The 21,594-nt window shown below is 50.4% G+C and overlaps 1 long non-coding RNA gene across 1 annotated transcript in view; it reads left to right on the plus strand.

The window, feature by feature from the left end:
- LOC147112709 (uncharacterized) overlaps positions 1-6,062 on the plus strand; it is a 123,928-nt gene extending 117,866 nt beyond the window's left edge. The window contains exon 3 of the long non-coding RNA XR_015079552.1: positions 5,640-6,062. This is a non-coding gene — a long non-coding RNA (uncharacterized LOC147112709). The remainder of the gene's footprint in view (positions 1-5,639) is intronic.
- Positions 6,063-21,594: the final 15,532 nt, after the last annotated feature.

The following is a 21,594-nucleotide window of genomic DNA, read 5'->3' on the forward strand; positions in this document are numbered from 1 at the left end:
TCGACAAAAGCCGTGAAGTGACGTCCTTCTAATAAGAACCGGAAATGGCGGATAGCTAGAAAAAGGGCCAGCAACTCCCGATCGAAAGTGCTGTATTTTCTTTCATTTCTCCGTAGTTGACGGCTGAAAAACGCCAGCGGTTGCCACGTGCCGTTCACCCACTGCTCCTGCACTGCGCCGATGGCGTAGTCTGAGGCGTCGGTGGTAAGGGCGATGGTGGCGCCTGGAAGCGGGTGCGCCAGCATGGTTGCGTTGGCCAAGGCGCTCTTGGTGTTGACAAATGCCTGGTCCATCTCGGCCGTCCAGCTGATTTGATCCTACCGGACTTGCCCTTGAGGGCCTCGTACAAAGGCTGCATAAGCAGAGCCACCTTAGGGACGAATCGGTGATAGAAATTGACCATCCCGAGGAACTCTTACAGGGCCTTGATGGTTGGCGGGCGCGGGAAAGAGGTAACAGCCTCCACCTTCGTCAGTAAGAGGACGGCGCCGTCTGATGTGATGCGGTGTCCCAAGAAATCGATCTGCTGCAGGCCGAACTGACACTTGGCCGGGTTGATGATCAAACCATGCTGACTGAGGCGTGTAAAGAGGGTACGCAAATGGCAGATGTGCTCTTCCTTGCTAGCGCTGGCGATGAGGATGTCGTCGAGGTAGACGAAGGTGAAGTTTAGGTCTCGGAGCACGGAGTCCATCAAGCGCTGGAAAGCCTGTGCCGCGTTCTTCAAGCCAACCGGCATGCGCAGGAACTCAAAAAGGCCGAAAGGGGTGATGACTGCGGTTTTCGGGACGTCTTGCTAGTGCACGGGAACCTGGTGATACCCACGGACGAGGTCGACTTTTGAAAAGATGGAATTTCCCGCCAAATGGGCTGAGAAATCCTGAATATGCGGGATCGGGTACCGATCAGGAGTAGTGGTGTGGTTCAGGCGTCGGTAGTCGCCGCATGGCCGCCAGCCACCGCCCGGTTTCAGAACAATGTGGAGAGGCGAAGACCAGGGACTATTCGACCGGCGAATAATCCCCAACCGCTCCATCGTGTCGAACTCCGCTTTTGCAGCCGCGAGCTTGCTGGGTTCAAGCCTTCTAGCCCGTGCATAAACCGGGGAGCCAGTAGTGATGATATGGGCCCAGAAATTCAGGTCCCAACGCGTGAGTACGCACGAGGTACTCACGCGTGGACCCGATGGAAGTGCCGGTTTCTTGCATGCACTGCGCATGCGCGGGAAACCGGCACTTCCGTTCCTCTGAACGAAGGGGTTCAGTGGTCGAATGCGTGTGCGCGGGAGTCTCCGTGTGCGCTTTGAACTTACGTTTTTTTTACAGGTTTTTCCGTGAGGGTAAGTCTTTAGATTTTAGAAATGTAAAAACCAGGCGTAAGGCCTGCATTTTAAAAGGTAAGTGGTCAATTAATTAAAATTAAAACATTTTTTCCACAGGTTTATTATTTTTAAATACTTTAAAGCAAGGTAAGTTTATTTTTAGCCCCGTTTTTTTATAAAATTATTTTTTTCAAAAATTTTAATTATTGTTCAAAATAGTTATTTAATGTAATTTATAGTTTATTTAGAAAGTGTGATGTTTTTAAAAAATTTATTTGAAGGTTTACTGTTATTTTGCGGCCTGTATATTCATAAGTTTAGACAGGTCTTCCTGTCAATCTTATGAGTGGGCTTTTCCCTCCTCTGATTGGCTGCCCATGGCTCACGTGATCCCAGGGGACGCATCGCACTAACTACCCCCCTGGGACACGCAAGCACAGCGCGCCGGGAGTTGGAGCAGGCCCCGGAGCGGAATTCCACGGGAGCCCAGAGCTCAACTGCCGGTGTGCAAGGTAAGTGCAGGTCGGGGGCTTGCACCCGCGGGAAGCTCCCGACCCGAATTTCTGGGCCATGATGTTCAACACCATGCTTCGTGGCCGAGGAGGAGAAAGTGGGCCTCGTCAGCTCCGGGAACTCTCCGAGGAGCAAAGTGAAGTCATCCGGAGATGGGAACGTGCAGGCGATAGAGCACGACACGACATTACCACGGTGGCACGGAATTGAGTGGAAGGTGGCCGTGTTGATCAACCGGCGGTGCCGGACATCGACGAGGAGGCCGTTGGCACACAGAAAATCCGCCCCTAGGATGGCCTGCGAGACTGTGGCCGTGACGAATTCCCAATGGAAGCACTGACCGCCGAAACACACTTGGACCCGCCGCTTTCTGAAAGTTCGAATGGCTGTGCCATTAGCCGCGAAGAGGGAAAGGCCGTGGCCCCCAGCTTGAATATCGAGATTCGACGCAGGTAGGATGCTGCACTGTGCCCCGGTGTCGCAAAGGAAACATCGACCCGATAGGGAGTCGGTGATGAAAAGAAGTTCCCCCGAAGATCCGATGGCCATCGCAGCCGCGGAGCGCCCGTTAGACCTGGTCCTCCTTCGCCAGGAACGCTGCAGGAGCTTTGTTTTTTTGGGGGGCGAAAAGCTGCAGGGAGAGCGGCAGCGTCGTGCTTTCGTGCCAAAACAGGCATGGTAGGAGCACCAGCCCGCTGCAAGAGGAGCTGGAGCCGCGTCTGTCGGGGATGGGCGTCTCATGGCAGCGCAGCACTGCAGGGTTACTGTGAAAATCTTATCTGCTTCAGCAGCAAGCTCCGCGCAGTCTGTGACCTCGGACCTGGCTAGGGCAGCCTGGACCTGGCTAGGGCAGCCTGCACCTGCTCCGGCAGTTGGCAGAGGAATAGCTCCCGGAAGAGGAAGCATTCCAGTTCGGCACCTAAGAGCGTGAGCATCTGGCTCATGAGCTCGGACGGTTTGGAGTCCCCGAGGCCGGGCATAGCGAGAAGCCGGTGAGCGCGTTCTGACTTCGAGAGCCCGAAGACTTGTAGCAACTGCGCCTTTAATGTATCATACTTGCGGTCAGTGGGTGGACTACCAAGTAGGCTGACGATCCGCGAGGCAGTGGTGCTATCGAGGGCGGAGACCACGTAGTAATAACGGGTCTGATCCACGACGATGTTCCTGATGGCGAACTGGGCTTCAGCCTGGATGAACCACGTGGCTGGTTGTTGCTCCCAGAACTGTGGCAGTTTCAGAGTCATGGCGTTCGTTTCCATGCTGAAGATCTTCCGCGAAAACTGTTCGCGAAAGTCGGGGTCACCAATGTAGGAACGTGGGTTCCTAACTAAAAGACTGAGTTCTACTCAGGCGATCAAACAAAATGAATTTTAATGAAACAAACAGGTTTTAACAAGAAACTGCCGGATAACTTCGAATGTAGGTCTGCTCTCTTCGAAGGTTCCACCAGGACTGCCAGGACGGTCCGGTGGCTGACGTCATGATGTCATCACGTTTTTCCCGCCAGTGGGGGATCACGTGATGAACGGCGTGACGTCATCACGTTTTAACCGCGTTGTTAAAGTAACCACGCTCTGTACAGTTAAACAGCATAAATAAAGATACAGACTCAGGCTGTAGCTAACATGTTGTTAAAGGAATTATATACAAACGATCTGAGCCCTTTGGTGGCTCCGCCACAATAGCCCTTTTTCTATAGGTATTCAGCCACTCCTTTTTTTTAAAAATCTGCCATGGCTTTCTGTTTCACCAATCGTGCTGCTAATCTGTTTCACAATTCTATCACTCTCTTACTAATGAAATGTTGCCTAAGTTTGCTATTTTCTTATGACACGATAAAAATTAATAGTCTTCCACCATTATATTTTAAAACATCTGGCAGAGAGGAAACGAAAAACTGCAAGTGCTACAAAATGCTAATGGTGAAGAGGAGATTGATCAGATTCATTGGCGATACACCCTCTTTGGCTTCTTGTCATCCCCTCCAAAGCTTCTAGGCCATAAATTCCACTGCAGCTTCTTTAGATGGTGCCAACATTTTGATTTCCTCTGGCCCATCAGTGGTAGTCGTGTGTAACTGTTGCTTTCTTTTTTTCTTAATGCTATGGAATTTCCTCCAGACCTCCTGCCACACTCTACGGCGGGTGATCAAGTTATTCACTCAGCTGGTAAACTTCTCCCAAGATTGCTTTCCTGCAAGTGCAACAGAGAGGGGGAGGAGAGAGGGAATGGGGCGCGGGAGCGGAACCCTGCAGCTCTTGGCAAGGATCACTTGGACAATCAACAGCACTTCTGCATAGTTAAAACCTTCTGGTCAATTTTTGGTCTTGGTTGCCAAGTTTTCAGTGAGCACGTCTGTATTGGCAACGAGTTTGTTACTGAAAGGGGTTAAGAGGTCTCAGTGGAATCTGTAAAAATACTGCGCTCACAAGGAATGGGTTCATTAAATCACCATTTGGTAATTATAATGCAGAGCACAAATATAAAAATAACTTGACATTTTAGATAGTGGTTATATTATCAAGAAATAGAATAACATTCATTTTCAGCTCATTATAGCCAGGACCATTGTATTTTTATTTCATAAACAACTTCATTCTAATTTATGCTGCTGCAAATGTTGGCATTTGTTTTGTAGAAGCAATATAATCTTTGGTCTTTGGAGAGTTTGATAAGGGATGACTCAGCAACACAAAGATGTGAGAAGCTGACATGCACCTGCTCTTTAGATGTTTACCTGAATATTCTGTATCTGTAACTAAGTAAAACTTTATCTAACTAATCTCCTGTTGAAAATATAATTGAAAGTGGGTGATCAGAAACGCGGAGCTAAAATTCTCCGATTGATCTGAATGACACTGAAGCCAAGTTGACAAATTCAATTCTCTTCCACAAACTTATAATAACCTCGTTTGCATACAAATTCATTTATCTGTAATTTCAGGCAGTCATGTGTTGAGATTATGAAGGAAAGATTATTGAAGGAAATTGACTAAAACGATCCAGGCAAATTGTTCACTATGGTGAAGGGTTCAAACACCAGGGAGAAAAAGAAAAAATAGTGAGTTCGAAGTAAGGAGCTAAATCATTTACCCAAAGGATAATTATGTCATTGAAACAGATAGTATTAATGGATCAAGAGACAATCGCAATCTACATCTGATAATTCAGAGACACGTAATTTAAATTACTGGATAATTCAAAGCTGAACCGCATTTTAAAAGTCTCCAGTACTGGTTTATTGCAATTTTCTAATTCAAATTACTGGGATAATTTGATTGTTTTTGTGCAACAAGATATTTTGAAGTATCAGGAGTAGACTTGATGCAATTTTGAATGTAGGAAACATGGCTGGCAATTTACACACAGCAACAATGTGATAATGACCAGAAAACCTGTTTTAGTGATAAATATTGGCCAGCACTCCCCTGCTTCAAATAGTGCAATGGGATCTTTCACATCCACCTGAGGATACAGACAGGGCCTCAGTTTAACATCTCATCTGAAAGACAACACTCTCTGACAGTACAGTACAGCACAGCACTGGAATACCAACCTAACTTTTGTGGTTAAGTGTCATGGAGTGGGACTTGAACTCACAACTTTTGAACTCAGAGGTAAGAGTGCTATCAACAGAGCCACAGCAATAGTCAAAGGCTAGGGAGATATGATGGGTAGGTAGGCTTAGTTTATCAAAAAGGTTTTATTTAATCTAATGTTTTTTTCCCCGTCCTAAAAGTTCCTCTGTCCTTGTTTTGGCTGTGCCTCTTTCCTCTAAACTAAATGCTTTTATATTTTTCCCTAGGTAAAAAAAGCTGAAACCTTAGGACACCTAAAGCAGACTTACACCATCGGCATGAAACTACGCCTAAAGCTGATTCCTGGCTCGCACTGCAATATTAGATAATGTATATATCACAAAGGTGACTGAAGTGACTGATGCTTTTATCTCTTTTTCCACTGAATACCATGACAAGCATGCCTAATGTCACCACACTAGAGGTATCCACATAGTCCCATTGCTCTGCCCTTTCCTCATACCCTTTCAGATTGCTCTTTTTCAAATATTTATACAGTTCCTTTTTAAATGTTACTAATGATTCAGCTTCCATCACTGTTTCTGGTACAGCATTGCATGTCCTAACAACCTGTGTAAAATAAAAAAATTATCCTCGCCTCTCCCTTTGTCCTTTTGGTGGTGGTTTCTCTCCAATCTCCCCTCATGACCTTTCTGTGCTAACCTTGTCCAGGAGACCCACCTCCTGTTCCCGCAACCTTATTTCCACCAAACTGCTGACCACCCAACTTCCTTTTCTGGCTCCCATGTTAACTGATATTGTTAACGGTTCTATCTCCTCAGGTACTGTCCCTCCTCTCCCTCAAATCTGCCGTCATCACCCTTCTCCTCAAAAAAAACAAACCTTGATCCCTCCGTCCTTGCAAACTAACGCCCCATCTCCAACCTCCCTTTCCTCTCCAAAGTTCTTGAACGTGTTGTTGCCTCCCAAATCCGTGCCCATCTTTCCCACAATTCCATGTTTGAATCCCTCCAATCAGGTTTCCGCCCTTGCCACAGTACCGAAACGGTTCTCATCAAAGTCACAAATGACATCCTTTGTGACTGTGACAAATATAAACTATCCCTCCTCGTCCTTCTTGATTTGTCTGCAGCTTTTGACACGATTAACAACTCCATCCTTCTCCAACGCCTCTCCACCGTCGTTCAGCTGGGTGGGACTGCACCCGCCTGGTTTCATTCTTATCTAGCTAATCGTAACCAAAGAATCACCTGCAATGGCTTCTCCTCCCGCTTCTGCATCGTTACCTCTGGTGTCCCCCAAGGATCTATCCTTGGCCCCCTCCTATTTCTCATCTACATGTTGCCCCTTGGCGACATCATCCAAAAACACAGCATCAGTTTCCACATGTACGCTGACGACACCCAACTCTACCTCACCACCACTTCCCTCGACCCCTCCACGTCTCTAAATTGTCAGGCTGCTTGTCTGACATACAGTTCTGGATGAGCAGAAATTTTCTCCAATTAAATATTGGGAAAACCGAATCCATTGTTTTTGGTCCCCGCCACAAACTCCGTTCCCTAGCCACTGACTCCATCCCTCTCCCTAACATCTGTCTGAGGCTGAACTACACTGTTCGCAACCTTGGTGTCATATTTGACCCTGAAATGAGCTTCCGACCACATATCCGCAGCATAACAATGACCGCCTACTTTCACCTCCATAACATCGCCCGTCTCCGCCCTTGCCTCAGCTCATCCGCTGCCTTTGTTACCTCTAGACTTGACTATTCCAATGCACTCCTGGCTGGCCTCCCACATTCCACCCTACATAAACTTGACGTCATCCAAAACTCGGCTGCCCGTGTCCTAACTCGCACCAAGTCCCGTTCGCCCATTACCCCTGTGCTTGCTGACCTACATTGGCTCCTGGTTAAGTAGCGCCTTCATTTCAAAATTCTCATCCTTGTTTTCAAATCCCTCCATGGCCTCGCCCCTTCCTATCTCTGTAATCTCCTTCAGCCCCACAAGCCCCCGGGATATCTGCGCTCCTCTCATTCTACCCTCTTGAGCATCCCTGATTATAATCGCTCAACCTTTGGTGGCCGTGCCTTCTGTTGCCTCGGCCCTAAGCTCTGGAATTCCCTGCCTAATCCTGTCCGCCTCGCTACCTCTCTTTCCTCCTTTAAGACGCTCCTTAAAACCTACCCCTTTGACCAAGCTTTTGGTCACCTGCCCTAATTTATCCTTATGTGGATTGGTGTCAAATTTTTTTTCTTAATATACTCCTGTGCAGCACCTTGGGATGTTTTACTATGTTAAAGGCGCTATATAAATACAAGTTGTTGTTGTTGTTGGTGGTGGTCTTAAATTTAGGCCTTTTATTATGTGGAAAGTTTTTCCTGATTTGCCTTATCAAATCTCAGAATTGGGCTGTAGACCCTGCATCCAGCCCCTGTTCGATCGGAAAATCAGAGAAGGGGAGGCAGCAAAGACAGCAGGACCCAAAGAAAGTCCCTTTTTTTTTTCCAGTGGCAATAATTGATGCAGGAGGCTGACTGACTGCTGTTTTGGGATAGCAGCCAGAAGGCCCTGATGCATGTGCTCATTCCCAAGAAATGACTTTCCTCTCCATGTTTCCAAACACTAGGCCCTGCTGGTGGTGAGGCTGCACTGGGGAAGTATGTGGCCTTCATAAATTACATGAACTCAGAAATACAGGTGAGTTCAGGCACTTGCAGGCGGAGCACATTTTTGATGCATTTTATTTGATTGGCACCCAGGAGCCAGTAGTGCAGGGACAGGAAAATGGGCCCCAAAGTTGTTAGTTCATTCAGTCCGCGTTTATTTGTGTCTGAACTTACTGTTGCTGTCTTTGGAGCTGAAATTCTGCTCCAGTTTTGTGCTTTCCCTGGGTCTCCCGATGGGCCTTCGCTGAAAGCACAGGAGGTTTCTGCTGCTCACTGGCACAAGCCTCATTAGCGTACTCATTTGAGGGCATGTTGAGGCATGTCCTTGCTACCCTGAGAATTGTAATGCATTGCGACACTAGCATGAGAACAGTGCTGTGCACCTTTAAAAGCTGAAGTGAAGCACACTCTAGAGGTGCACGGCCACCAGGGTGACTTTAAAACTGTGGTGACATTGATCATTGTTTTTGGGCTGCTTTTGGTTTCTTTGGATTGAATTAATTTGTCCCACTTTGTATGGTTACAACTTTACTGCTACCATTCAAGACATTCGGACTGAAATCGGTGTTAATGCAGCAGTCGCGGCATCAAAATGGGGTCCATAGACTTACTACCCCATTAATGCCGACGTTCTGACTGCCACCATTTTGAAAGGGGCCTTCCTTTGGGTGGCCGGAGCACACCTGTTTCAGGTGAATGGCCTCTAGATTATGCAATTCAGGGTTCTACGCTATATTTAGGACCATGCTTTTAGATGTGATGGGCTAGAAATTCGTTATAGCCAAGGAATGGGCAGTGTTTAGACTAAAAATGGTGAATTAGCGCCAGGTGAAAATTGTTTAGACTGCACGCAAAATTCGTTCTCACTCCTCATTAAAATGATTGGAGCCATAAATCTAGTCTAAAAACCCAAGCTCATTGGCATTATTCTGAAAAGATGGACCCCAATCTCCGGGGCTGGACGTGGAGTTCCACAGGGCATTCTGGGACGTCCTGGGGGGCGACTACGCACGGGTCCTGGGGGAAAGCGTGACGTCCGGGCAGATGCCCCTATCTTGGCGCAGGGCAGTCATTGTCCTGCTGCCCAAGAAGGGCGATCTCCACCTCCTTAAGAACTGGCGCCCGGTCTCCCTCCTCAGCATGGATTATAAAATCTTTGCCAGGGCCATGTCTGCCCACTTTGGCACCATGCTGGCCAACATGATCCACCCCGACCAGTCCTACACAGTCCCGGGCTGGACCATCCACGATAACATCCATCTGGTCTGGGACCTGCTCCACCATTCCCAGAGGGCTGGTCTGTCATTTGCCTTCCTTTCCCTGGATCAGGAGCAGGCTTTCGACAGGGTGGATCGCGAGTATCTCTTCAGGACTCTGCGCGCATTCGGGTTCGGGACGCATTCCGTTGCCTGGATCTGACTTCTGTACGCTGCCGCGGAATGTCTGATTAAAATTAATGGGTCTTTGATGGCACCCCTTCATTTTGGGAGAGGGGTGCGTCAGGGATGCCCCATGTCCGGTAAGTTATATACCATCTGCGTGGAGCCTTTCCTGCGCCTCTTGCGGAAGAGGTTGACGGGACTGGCTCTGCAAGGGCTGGGCACGGAGGTTGTCCTCTCGGCTTATGCTGATGACGTGCTCTTCATGGTTATGGATTCCACTAATTTGCGGAGGATGCGCGAATGCCAGCAGGTTTACTCGGACGCGTCCTCCGCCAAGATCAACTGGGAGAAATGTTCCGGACTCCTGGTGGGTCAGTGGCAGGTGGACTTCCTGCCGGAGGAGCTCAGGCCTTTTGCCTGGAGCACCATGCATCTCCTCTACTTTGGAGGTTACCTTAGCCCTGCCGAGGACACCTGGCCGGAGCTGGAGGCCAAAGTCACCGCTCGCCTAGGGCGCTGGACTGGACTGCTCCGAGTGCTGTCCTACAGCGGTCGAGCGCTGGTCATAAATCAGCTGGTGGCCGTCATGTTATGATACCAGTTGGTCACTTTGGTCCCTCCCCCTGCATTTGTCACCAAGATACAGAAGAAACTCATCAACTTCTTCTGGGACAAAAGGAAGCATTGAGTCTCTGCTGCGGTTCTGAGTCTCCTGCTTAGGGAGGGCAGTCAGGCGCTGGTGTGCCTTCGCACCCAGGCTGCGAGTTTCCGTCTTCAGACCCTGCAGAGATACCTGTATGTCGAGGATCCTCCCAGATGGTGTGCGCTGGTGACGTATTTCTTCTGCCAGCTGCACGGCCTCAATTATGACACGCAGCTCCTGTTTGTGAAACTGGGCGGTACACGTGCCTGTTTGCGGGAGCTGCCTGTCTTCTACCAGGAACTGCTATGGGCCTAGAAAAAGGTCGCCTCCAGATGGAGTTCTCCCCTGTCAGGAGTGGCGGCTGTCTTTTTGGGAGCCGCTGCTCAGGAATCCGCACCTCCACGACCGTGGGCGAAGGGCAGGGCTGTGTCTGGCAAGGTGACCAGAGTCAGGGACCTGCTCAATGGTGGAGGAGTGGGCTGGATGGCGCCGGATGTGCTGGTGCTGTGCCTGTCCTGGGCCAATGTCCGGCTCGCGGCCAAAGCCATCGAGTCAATGAAAGTGGCACTGGGCCCCGACTCCACCAGGTGTATTGAGGAGGCTCAAGCACGTGGGGCAATCCCGTCTGAACTAACCCCCGTTCGGATGGAATCCCTCATCGGCGCCCAGCCCCAAAACCCCTCTCGGAAGCCGGCGCCTCACAACTTGAGCCATCTCGGGGAAATCCCTCCGTGCCTTTTCATTCTGCACGAAGGGGTTTCCTGTACACTGCTCCTGCACACTCTCCACTTTGCCATCCTCGTCTGCCATCCGGACACGCCTTGGCACACCATCTTGCCGTCCGGCAGAGACGGGGGTCCCCAATGGAGGGCTCTCTCTACGCAGGAGTCCTCCCTTTATCTATTGGGAACTTGGCCTGGAGGGTGTTGCACGGAGCAGTCCCATGCAATAAAGTTTTAAGCAGGTTCACAAACTCCCAGGCCGCCTGCCTTTTCTGCAGCCTGGAGGAGTCTGTTTTCCACGTTTATATGGAGTGTGAGAGGTTGCAGCCCTTCTTCCATTATTTGAAGGGGCCCCCTCATAGAACTGCTCCTGGGCCTGGCCAAAGTGGCCATTAACTGGTCCAGGCAGCGGGCGGGGGTCGTTCGGCCCAACTGCCTGCCTCTCTTCCGCAGCCATGTTCACGCCTGGGTGGCCCTGGAGATGGAGCACATGGTGTCCGCCGTCACGCTTGAGGCCTTCCCCAACCGATGGGCACTGCAGGGACTGGAGTGCATCATCACCCCGGCCAATCGAATTTTAATTTAAGTTGTTAAGTTTCCTTTTTAATGTTTTATTAGTTAGTTATTTGGTTTAGTGTGCACCCAATCAAAAGAGTACACTGAAAACATGGACCAATATCGGGTGTAGTCTAAACGCAAGTAATGATTGCCACAGGCTTTTTACACTTCCTAAAGGGAAGGTCCATTGATGCTACAGCACCTCATTCTCAGCATTGTTGGTTGTGCAGTTGCCTCAGAGGGAGGAAGGAAGGAAGGAGAAGGAGAGTGGTGGTCTCTCTCTGAGAACAGGAAGAGGAAGAGGAGGAGCCAGAGACAACTGCTGACCACCACCACCACTGCTACTGCTGCTGCTACTGTTGAGGTGCCTAAGGAGAGAGGAGGGTGAGGACAGGAGAGGAGAGAAAACAACAAGAACATCAGAAGGGAGCAATTCCATCACTGCCTCCCTAATTGCTCTCCATTTTAGAAGAGGGAGAGAGGGGAGAAAACAACAACATCAAACAACCATCATCTGTTTGGAAGGAGGGAAAGCCAATTGAACATCTACAGGTGGGTGTTTTTGGTGCACTCTCCAAGAGACTTTGCACTGTAGGTGGGAGGAGGAAAGAAGAAGAAGAAGAAGAAGGCTGGAACATCGAGGGGTGTGTGTTTGTGTGTGTGGCTCTTGTTAGAAACTAGGCCACACACGCCTCCCCCATTGCCTGACCTGGGACAACTGGAGCTGCCTGGGTGAAGTCTCCTTAATTTAATTTAACATCATTAAGACCTGGTAGAGGACTGAGCCTGGGTATCTCCAGCTATCCCAGGTGAAGACATCTTCTCCTCCCACCAGAAGACCATCAGAGACAATGCGCTGGATTTTACCAGCCCTGAGGAGGCGGGTTGGGAGGCGGGGCTGCTGGGAAAATAGGAAAAATTGGGAGCGGGTCCCAACCCTGCTCCCAACCCGCCTCCAAACCATCTTCCCGGGAGGTGGGTCCCTGACTCGCTCAGGGACCCATCTCCTAGCAACAGCAAGGGGATTAAAGACAATTAACTGCCTGTTAACAGGTAGTTAAAAGGCTTTTCACCATTTCCCGCCTGCTTATGCGGGCTTCCAATGGCAGGAAACCCCGCCAGGGTCAGCGAGGCGAGCTGTGAGTCTGCTGCAATGTAAGTGTTCAAATGACAGCTGCAGAGGTAGTGTGATGGGTGCAATGGTGCACAGGTAAGTGTGACAGGTGAGAGAATGTAGTGAGAAATATTTTTATTCTGTTTATATGTACCTGCAGGTGACAAGATTTGATGTTTCTGTGAAGCCTCATCTGGTCGGGAGAATTGACAGATGGCTGCTGCAATCTCACATGCAGCTGCCACCTGTTTTCTCCTAAGGAGAGAGTCATTGGTGAGCCTGGGTGCAAGGGCTCACCTTTGGACAGTGATTGTCAGTGTTTGACAGCACCTCAATGCTGTCAAACACTGACAATTCATCTGTCAAAAAATTATGGGGCCTGCCCCTTTAACAAAACCGGTTGATGAAGCGTCATGCACTGATGTCATCTGACACCGGCTTTCCCTTAATTGGCTGGCAAGCCCGCAGGGCGGGCTGAACAAGGCCAATCAAGGGAAAATAGCATTTGTTCGTCAGACGTCGCTGGGGGCGGGACTAGAACCCAGAAACCAGCAGTCCCGCTCCCTACACGCCTCTTCAGGTAAGACCGCGGCCTATATATTCCGCTGCAAGCACCCACCATCGGAGGGTGGCGACCCCAGCCCCTCTCTCTCTCTTTCTCTCTCTGCCTCTCTCTTATAGGCACCTCAATCTATTTTATTTAAATATAATTGTCTATTGAGCAGAGGGGAGAAGGCCCCTCTCCCATCTAACCAACAAAGGGAGAGGTGTGCCTTCAATTAACAGCACCCTCTGCTCAAGGGAAGAAAAAAACAAAGCCCTAACGACCATCATCAGGCCTGAGACTTCGGGTGAGTATAGCCCTTAAAAAAAGAAAAGCCTGCTATGGTGACCCCATCTTCGCCGGTAGCGGGGTCAGCTAGGACGTACGCACGTGTGGCAGCCACAGCCAAAGCTGCTTCCACTGCTCCTGCTGCCCTGTCACCATTTGGACTAATAACAAAAAAACAGAGCTTCACGCACCCCAATATGACAATTGAGGCGTGTGTAAAAGCCACGGCTGGGGTTGTCGGCCCGTCAGACATCGTAGCAGCCTCAAAAATGTATGGGAAGGCTGTGTTCTTCCTGGGGTCGGAGCGGGCGGTGTCCCTGGCCCTTATTAAGGGGCTCACGGTGGGTGGGACCCTTCTGCCGGTGGACCCTCTTGAGGCCACCACGCAGCGTGTTGTAATTTCTAACATCCCGCCCTTCATCTCCGGTGAGCTCCTCCTCCCCCACCTACGTCCACTGGGGGAGGTGAGGTTGGGGATTACGCCGATCCCACTTGGCTTCAGGGAAGCCAGCCTCTGTCATATCTTCTCCTTCCGGCGCCAACTCTTCATTCAGTTGGCATGGGAGGAGGACAAGGAAGGTGCATTCTCCATGCACCACGAGGGGACAGCCTACCGCGCCTTCTGGACGTTGGATGGTGGGCGGTTCCACGCCTGTAAGGAGGTGGGGCACGTGAGGAAATACTGCCCCGCCTCCAAGGCCACAAAAACATCTAGTGCAGCCGATGCTGGCGGCGCCGCCACTCCTCCCCCCGATCCTGTCCGCGCGTCAAAATCAACAGATGCGCAGTCGACGTCGGAGGTCAATGTCATCATGGCCTCCAGCGGGGGGGGGAGGGAGAGCGTCCGAGTGAAAGGAAGGCACGGAGAAAGAAGAAGTACCTAGAGGCAGGTCCCCTTAACAGCCCATCTGGCCCCATGCCCGCGCTCATTGCGAATCCCGTAGTGGCGTACGTGAGCGCAGAGGATCCCGTGCCCGAGCCCGTGACTGCACCCGCTTCCACGGTGATCTTACAACCTGCGGCCGGGCTCGGGCCCGGGGAAGAGGAACAAAAGGAGGGAGCCGAGGCGGAGGCCTCAGCACACATGGAGATCTCCCGACCCCCGCATCCCTCCGGACTGAAAAGGAGGCAGGGATGGTGAAGAGACCCAGCCCGTGGGGTGGGGGGCCGCAGAACCACCCCTACAACTACACCGCAACCGTTACTCCTCACCAGGTCAGGTGTCCTGGGGACTGAGGCGGGCGAGGCCAATGAGGCTGAGGAACTCTACCTTATAAATTCTTTAAAACATGACAAACTGGGTTTGGAAATTTAAAAACCTAACTATGAAATAGTTATGAAAGAATTCTGGCTACTGAAACAGGAGAAGTTGTTGACCCTGAATAAGTAACCTTATTAAAACAGAAGAATGGTTGGCCCCAAATGGGTAACCTTATTAAAACAGGACAATGGTTAACCCTGGATAAATGATCTTGATTAAACCTCTTAAGGATGACACATGAGGTAAGGGACATCTATCCTTTGAACATAAATGGTAAATTCCCAATAACTATTGGTGATGTGGCAGTAAGAATTGCAGGCGTCAACTAAAAGGTGATTAGTGATAATTAACTTGGATCAACAGAAATCTTATGAAATACAACTGAGAAAGGATATAAATATTGAGGTCTCGAATGAGACATCAGACTTGCTTTAATCGGGCAAAGCGATTCCCGACTACAGGGGCGGCTCTGTAATCTACCACTCTTTGTACCTCGGGGATCGAAGGTAATTTGATAATTGATGGATATCTTGTATAGAAAATTTTAAGAACTGTAATACTGTAGCGAAGTTAAGATTTAAAAGTAAGATTCTCCGTTAAAAATAAGATCGTATTTTTTCTCTTTTTAGACTGTTAAAGTTGCAATTGACTGATTCACCAACTGTAAATTGCATGTCGGTTCTTTTAATAAATCTCTGTATATTTTTTTAGAATTGTCTCACATATGCCTTCTGTATCAATAACTTGCGAACCCAATCTCTGTACACTCTTTGGTGAAAAGGTCCATTTCTGAGGGGAGATATCCAGACCCTTATAATATCTGGGACGTTACAGTCTGGCTAAACTTATTAAAAGTGCTATCTGGAGAATGGTAACATTCTTGGGTTGCTCCTTTCCTTTAGGAAGAGATAGACTGAACCTTTAGAACAGTTAAGTGTCTTTAGGATGCGTCTACCTCAACCTTTAGTTGAAAGTGAGCATCTGAGAAATACGCCTGATCCGGGATAGTCCCAAGGGGGCTAGGACAAGTAAATATCCTTTCAGGATTATGAGTACCTCTTTGGGACTCTGAGTGCATTCGGGTTTGGGGCGCATTTCAGGCCGATGACGTACTCCTCATGGTTATGGACCCCGTTGACTTGCGGAGGATGCGCAAATGCCAGCAGGTTTACTCGGACGCATCCTCCGCCAAGATCAACTGGGAGAAATGTTCCGGACTCCTGGTGGGTCAGTGGCGGGCGCACTCCCTGCCGGAGGAGCTCAGGCCTCTTGCCTGGAGCATCACATATCTCCTCTACTTGGGAGTCTACCTTAGCCCTGCCGAGGACGCCTGGTCGGCAAATTGGCAAGAGCTGGAGGCCAAAGTCACCGCTTGCCTAGGGCGCTGGACAGGACTGCTCCGAGTGCTGTCCTACAGGGTCGAGCGCTGGTCATAAATCAGCTGGTGGCCGCCATGTTGTGGTACCGGTTAGTCACTTTGATCCCTCTCCCTGCGTTTGTCACCAAGATACAGAAGAAGCTCATCGGCTTCTTCTGGGACAAAAGGAAACATTGGGTCTCTGCTGTGGTTCTGAGTCTCCCGCTTAGGGAGGGCGGTCAGGCGCTGGTGTGCCTTCACACCCAAGCTGCGACTTTCCGTCTTCGGACCCTGCAGAGACACCTGTACGTCGAGGATCCCCCCAGATGGTATGCGCTGGCGACGTATTCCTTCTGCCAGCTGCACGGCCTCAATTATGACACGCAGCTCCTGTTTGTGAAACTGGGCGGTACATGTGCCTGTTTGCGGGAGCTGCCTGTCTTCTACCAGGAACTGCTATGGGTCTGGAACAAGGTCACCTACAGACGGAGTTCTCCCCCGTCAGGAGTGGCAGCTGTCCTTCGGGAACCGCTGCTCAGGAATCCGCACCTCCACGACTGTGGGTTCGGGTGGCTGTCGGAGGGCAGGGCTGTGTCTGGCAAGGTGACCAGAGTTGGGGACCTGCTCGATGGCGGAGGAGCGGGCTGGATGGCGCCGGATGTGCTGGCGCAGCGCCTGTCCTGGGCCAATGTCCGGCTCGCGGCCAAAGCCATCGAGTCACTGAAAGTGGCACTGGGCCCTGACTCCAATAAGTGTATCGAGGAGGCTCAAGCACGTGGGGCGATCCTGTCTGAACTGACACCCGTCTAGACAGAATTCCTTATTGGCGCCCGGCCCTGAAGCCTCTCTTGGGAGCCGGCGCCTCACAACTTGAGCCGTTTCTGGGAAATGCCTTCCGTGCCTTTTCAATCTGCATGAGGGGTTTCCTTACGGGCTGCTCCTGCACACTTTCCATTTTGCCATCCTTGTCTGTCGTCCGGACACGCCTTGGCGCACCATCTTGCCCTCCGGAGGAGACGGGGGTCTCCAATGGAGGGCTCTCTGTGCGGGAGTCCTCCCTTTATCTATTGGGTTCTTGGCCTGGAGGGTGTTGCATGGAGCAGTCCCGTGCAATAAAGTTTGAAGTAGGTTCACGGACTCCCAGGCCGCCTGCCTTTTCTGCGGCCTGGAGGAGTCCGTGTTCCACGTCTATATGGAATGTCAGAGGCTGCAGCCCCTCTTCTACTATTTGAAGAGGCTGCTCCTCGATTTCAGGCTGCACTTCAGTTCCACGCTCCTGGGGGGAAAAATTCAGTATCGCCCATTTGGGGTGCCATTATCGGCCGTGCGCAAAGTTTAGCACCTGGCGCTAATTATCGCCTCCGATAGCAAACTTGGCTTTTATCACCCCTGGAGGTGATTGGAGCGCTAAATCAGGCGCTTCACACCAGTCTTAAGGTGCAAAGGCCGAGGAGCGAGGCACTACCTCAGAGCGCTGGCGAAGCAAGGAAGGGCAAATCAAAATAAACCTGCAAAGTGCTGCTCAGTACTCAAAACTCCTTCACACAGCGTTGAATCTCTCCAGAAGTCTCTCTCTCCCTCTCTCAGACTGCGTGGTGCAAAAATGTCACCGACAAAAAAAAGGCAGGAAGTGGTCGCCTTTAAATAGCGCTCCCCCAGTCCCTTTCTGACAGCATAACGCTCCCCTCAACCTGTCGTTGCTAGCGGTAGGCAGTAAGGCAGGGGGCGCAACTCAATATCAGGTCCGGGGCGCTAACGGGGCGTTGCGCACTCGACTGACGTCACAATTTGCCGGCGCAGGAGATCGTGGCGGTAGTGTTTAGTGCCGCCGCAAAATATCTAGTTAATTTCGCGAGCGGCGCAAACATCGCCGCGCCCGGGCGCTAGTTGCTTTGCACCCCATTAGCGCCCTCTTAAGGCGGTAATGGGAGGCGCAAACAACTGAATTTTTCCCCCCTGATCTTTGGTCACCCAGTGCGGAGGGGAGCGGGCAGATCGGGGAACTTCCTCGTAGGACTGCTCCTGAGCCTGGCCAAAGTGGCCATCAACTGGTCCAGGCAACGGGCGGCCGAGAGGGTTGTTCGGCCCGACTGCCTGCCTCTCTTCCGCAGACACGTTCGCGCCAGGGTGGCCCTGGAGAGGGAGCACGCGGTGTCTGCTGGCACGTTCGAGGTCAGTGGGCACCGCAGGGACTGGAGTGCATTATCACCCCAGACAACCAAATTTTAATTTAATTTATTAAGTTTCCTTTAATGATTTAAGTTTTGCTACAGTTTATTTGGTTTATTGTGCATCAAAAAGAGTACATTGAAAAGATGGACCAATATCGGGTGTAGTCTAAATGCAAGTAATGATTGCCACAGGCTTTTTTCACTACCTAAACGGGAGGTCCTTGATGCTGCAGCACCCCATTCTCAGCATTGTTGGCTGTACAGCTGCCTCAAAGGGAGAAGGAGAGTGGGGGTCTCTGGGTGAGGGAACAGGAAGAATAGGAGCCTGACACTGAGACTGCTGGCCATGACCACTACTGCTACTGCTACTGCAGATGTGCCTGGAGGGAGAGCAGAGAGAGGACAGGAGAGGATGAAAGGATTATTACTAGTCCTAGCCCCTTTAGGGCTACCCCGGATCAGGCGTATTCCCCAGACGCTCACTTTCAACTAAAGTTTGAGGTGGCCAAATCCTAAAGACGCTTAATTGGGTCTAAAGGTCCAGACTATCTCTCCCTAAAGGAAAGGAACAACCTGAAGATGTTACCGTCCTCCAGATAGCACTTTTAATAAGTTTAGCTAGACTGTAACGTTTCGGATATTATGAGGGTCCGGAAAACTCCCCCAGAATTCTGCAACTCCTCACCAAAGAGCATACAGAGATTGAATTCGCGAGTTTGATACAGAAGTATTATGTGAGACAATTCTAAAAATATATTGATTTATTAAAGAACCGACATGTAATTACAGTTGGTGATTCAATCGCAACATTAACAGTTCCAAATACAAAAAGCTTACAATTCTATTATCAGAGATCCTTATTCTCAAATCTTAACTTCGCTAGTTTTACAGTTCTTAGTTTATTCCAGGATATCCACCAAAATCAAATACAATACCTCAATCCCCGAGATACGAGGGGCTGGATTTTCATTCAGGTGCGGGTTGGTGTCGTGTAATCCGCATTTCGTGTAATCCACACGAATCTAGTTTTCACTCCAATTTTAACTTAATTGCCCAATTGAGTTCCAGTGTGTGGGAACCCATGGCAAATGAATATTTCCAGTCAGAAAGTCGCATAATATGACATCATTATTGCTGCTGCATTTAAGGTCTGCAACAAGCCTTGCTTCTTCTGCAGGCTGCCAACCTTTTGGTTAGAGGAACCTGGAGTCACAATGGCCAGCGACAGGTTCGACGACGTTGCCCTGCAAGCTTTAGTGGAGGGAGCAAAAGCTCACAAGGAGGTGTTCTTCCCTTCATCAGGGAGGAAGATGCCTCCCCAGTACACAAAGGCTGTGTGGCAGCAAGTGGCAGAGGAGGTCAACTCCTTATCGTCTACCCGCAGAACCTGGATACAGTGCAGGAAGAGATTTCATGACCTTCAGCGCACTGGAAAAGTGAGTATGAATTTCCCATCACTCTCAATCTGATCCCCATTGCCTTTCCTCACCCGCACTCAGCTTTAGCAATCTCTTCCTCCACATCCCAATTGACACTGACATCCATGCACCCTTACCCATTCCCTCTCTCTCTATGGCCACATTCATCTAACTATTCGACTATGCAGCCCTCACACTCCCTATCACTCTGATGCTATGAAAACAACTGACAACACACAGGGAGGGCCCTTGGTCTTGCCACCTCACTCCATCTTAGTCTCCTTCTAAGTATCTATGCTATGCAATCTCTACACTCACTCCTTCATTCTCACTCAACCTCCACTTGTCTCCCTCATTGCAGGAAAAGAGAGCTCACAATAAAAGAGAACGAGCGAGGACAGGAGGAGGGCCACCATCAGTAGCCCACCTCACCCCCTGGGAGGAGGCCGTCCTGGAGATCGCAGGAATGGAGGACGTAGGACTCTGCCAGCTTGGTTCAACTGCATGTTGACCCTCTGCCTCTGGGTCCATCCACAGTATCAGCAGTGATGGCACTCCAGGAAAAGATGCAGGAGTCTCTGGCAGGTTTTGTCTCCAGGGTCGCTGCAAGTGTGGAGTGAATGGAGAAGTCCATAGCGAACATGAGCAGAGCCTTTGTGGAGTCATTGGCGCATGAACGCATCACCACGGAAAGGATGGCAACCTCCGTGGAAAGAATGGCTACAGTAGAGGAGAGGATGGCTACGGCCATGGAGGAGCTAAGTTGCCAGAGTGTTGAAAACATGGTGAGTGTTCAGAATAGACTGACATCTCTGGATGGTCAGCTATTGAACAGAGAAACCAGACCTTCATGGCAGTCCCTCTGAGTAGGACTGCCAGCGCAGATACGGGTTCCCATGGCCCCCCTGATGTGCAGCAAGGTGCTCTCAAGCCACTTGCAAGTGCTGAGGGGGACCTGACCCATGAGAGGGAAGTTGGTGGCAGACATCAAGGAAGTGGGGGCTCCTCTCCAAGCGCTCACACTTCCATGCCACTGCAGAGCCCTCGGTCAGAGCCCCACCGGAGTACACACCCAAGTGAGATAGGCGTCTCAACACCTGCACAGCCGCAGAAGCAGCAGACTGCTGACGAGCCCTCACAGGTTCGCCACCCCAGAGGACGCACGCCAAAGGTGTCGAGACAGGAGCAGCAAGAAAGTGAGCAAGGGGCCTCCACATCTGCTGAAGCCACAGGGGAAGCACCACGTAGGAGCACGCGTAAGAGAAGGATACTGCACAAATAGTCACAAGGGTAGTCACTTGGATGAAATTTGATGTTTTATGTGTAAAAGCCATCATATGAATCATGTACATAAAAAATCTGATGGCTACTGCTGTAGTTCTGGCGTGTGTCATTTCGCAAATGGGACTTCCACATTGATGGCTTAGGATTACTTGCAATTGTCAGTATGGTCGTCAAATTGCTAGGAATCAGCTGGTTCATGGCCATTGTCGATGCTCAGGTAAGAAGATGCGAGGCAAACCTGCTTGAGTGGCTAGGCGAAGCAAATCTGTCCAAGATGACTGCGTTCCTTGCATCCCAGGCAGCTGTGTTGTCGCGTACTGCTGCCACTGGTTGATGGGCCTCTGCAGGGTGTTCGTTTTCACTCTCCTCCTCCTCCTCCTCATCTGAGGAGGATATGTGAGGAGCCACTTGGTCCTCAGGAATCTGCAAGCCATGACGCTGTACCATGTTGTGAAGTGCACAGCAAACCACGACGATTCTGGAGACCCTGGCTGCTGAGTACTGCAGGGCTCCACCTGATCTATCCAGGCATCTGAAGCGCATCTTCAGCAAACTGATGGTTTGCTTGATTATGGCTCTGGTGGACATGTGGCTGGAATTGTAGCTGTCCTCAGCTTCGCTGGATGGTCTCCTCAATGGCGTCATTAGCCACGTCCTCAGGGGATAGCCCTTGTCTCCAAGTAGCCATCCGTTAAGTTGGTCTGGCGGGCTGAATAGCAGAGGCACACTAGACTGGCGCAGTATGAAGGAGTCATGGCAACTGCCAGGGTACTTGGCACAAACATGCAAAATTTCCTTCTTGTGGTCA

Source organism: Somniosus microcephalus, chromosome 9 (genome assembly GCF_052327205.1).
Source record: "Somniosus microcephalus isolate GS21.2 chromosome 9, FLI_Smic_1.0, whole genome shotgun sequence".
Lineage (NCBI taxonomy): Eukaryota > Metazoa > Chordata > Chondrichthyes > Squaliformes > Somniosidae > Somniosus > Somniosus microcephalus.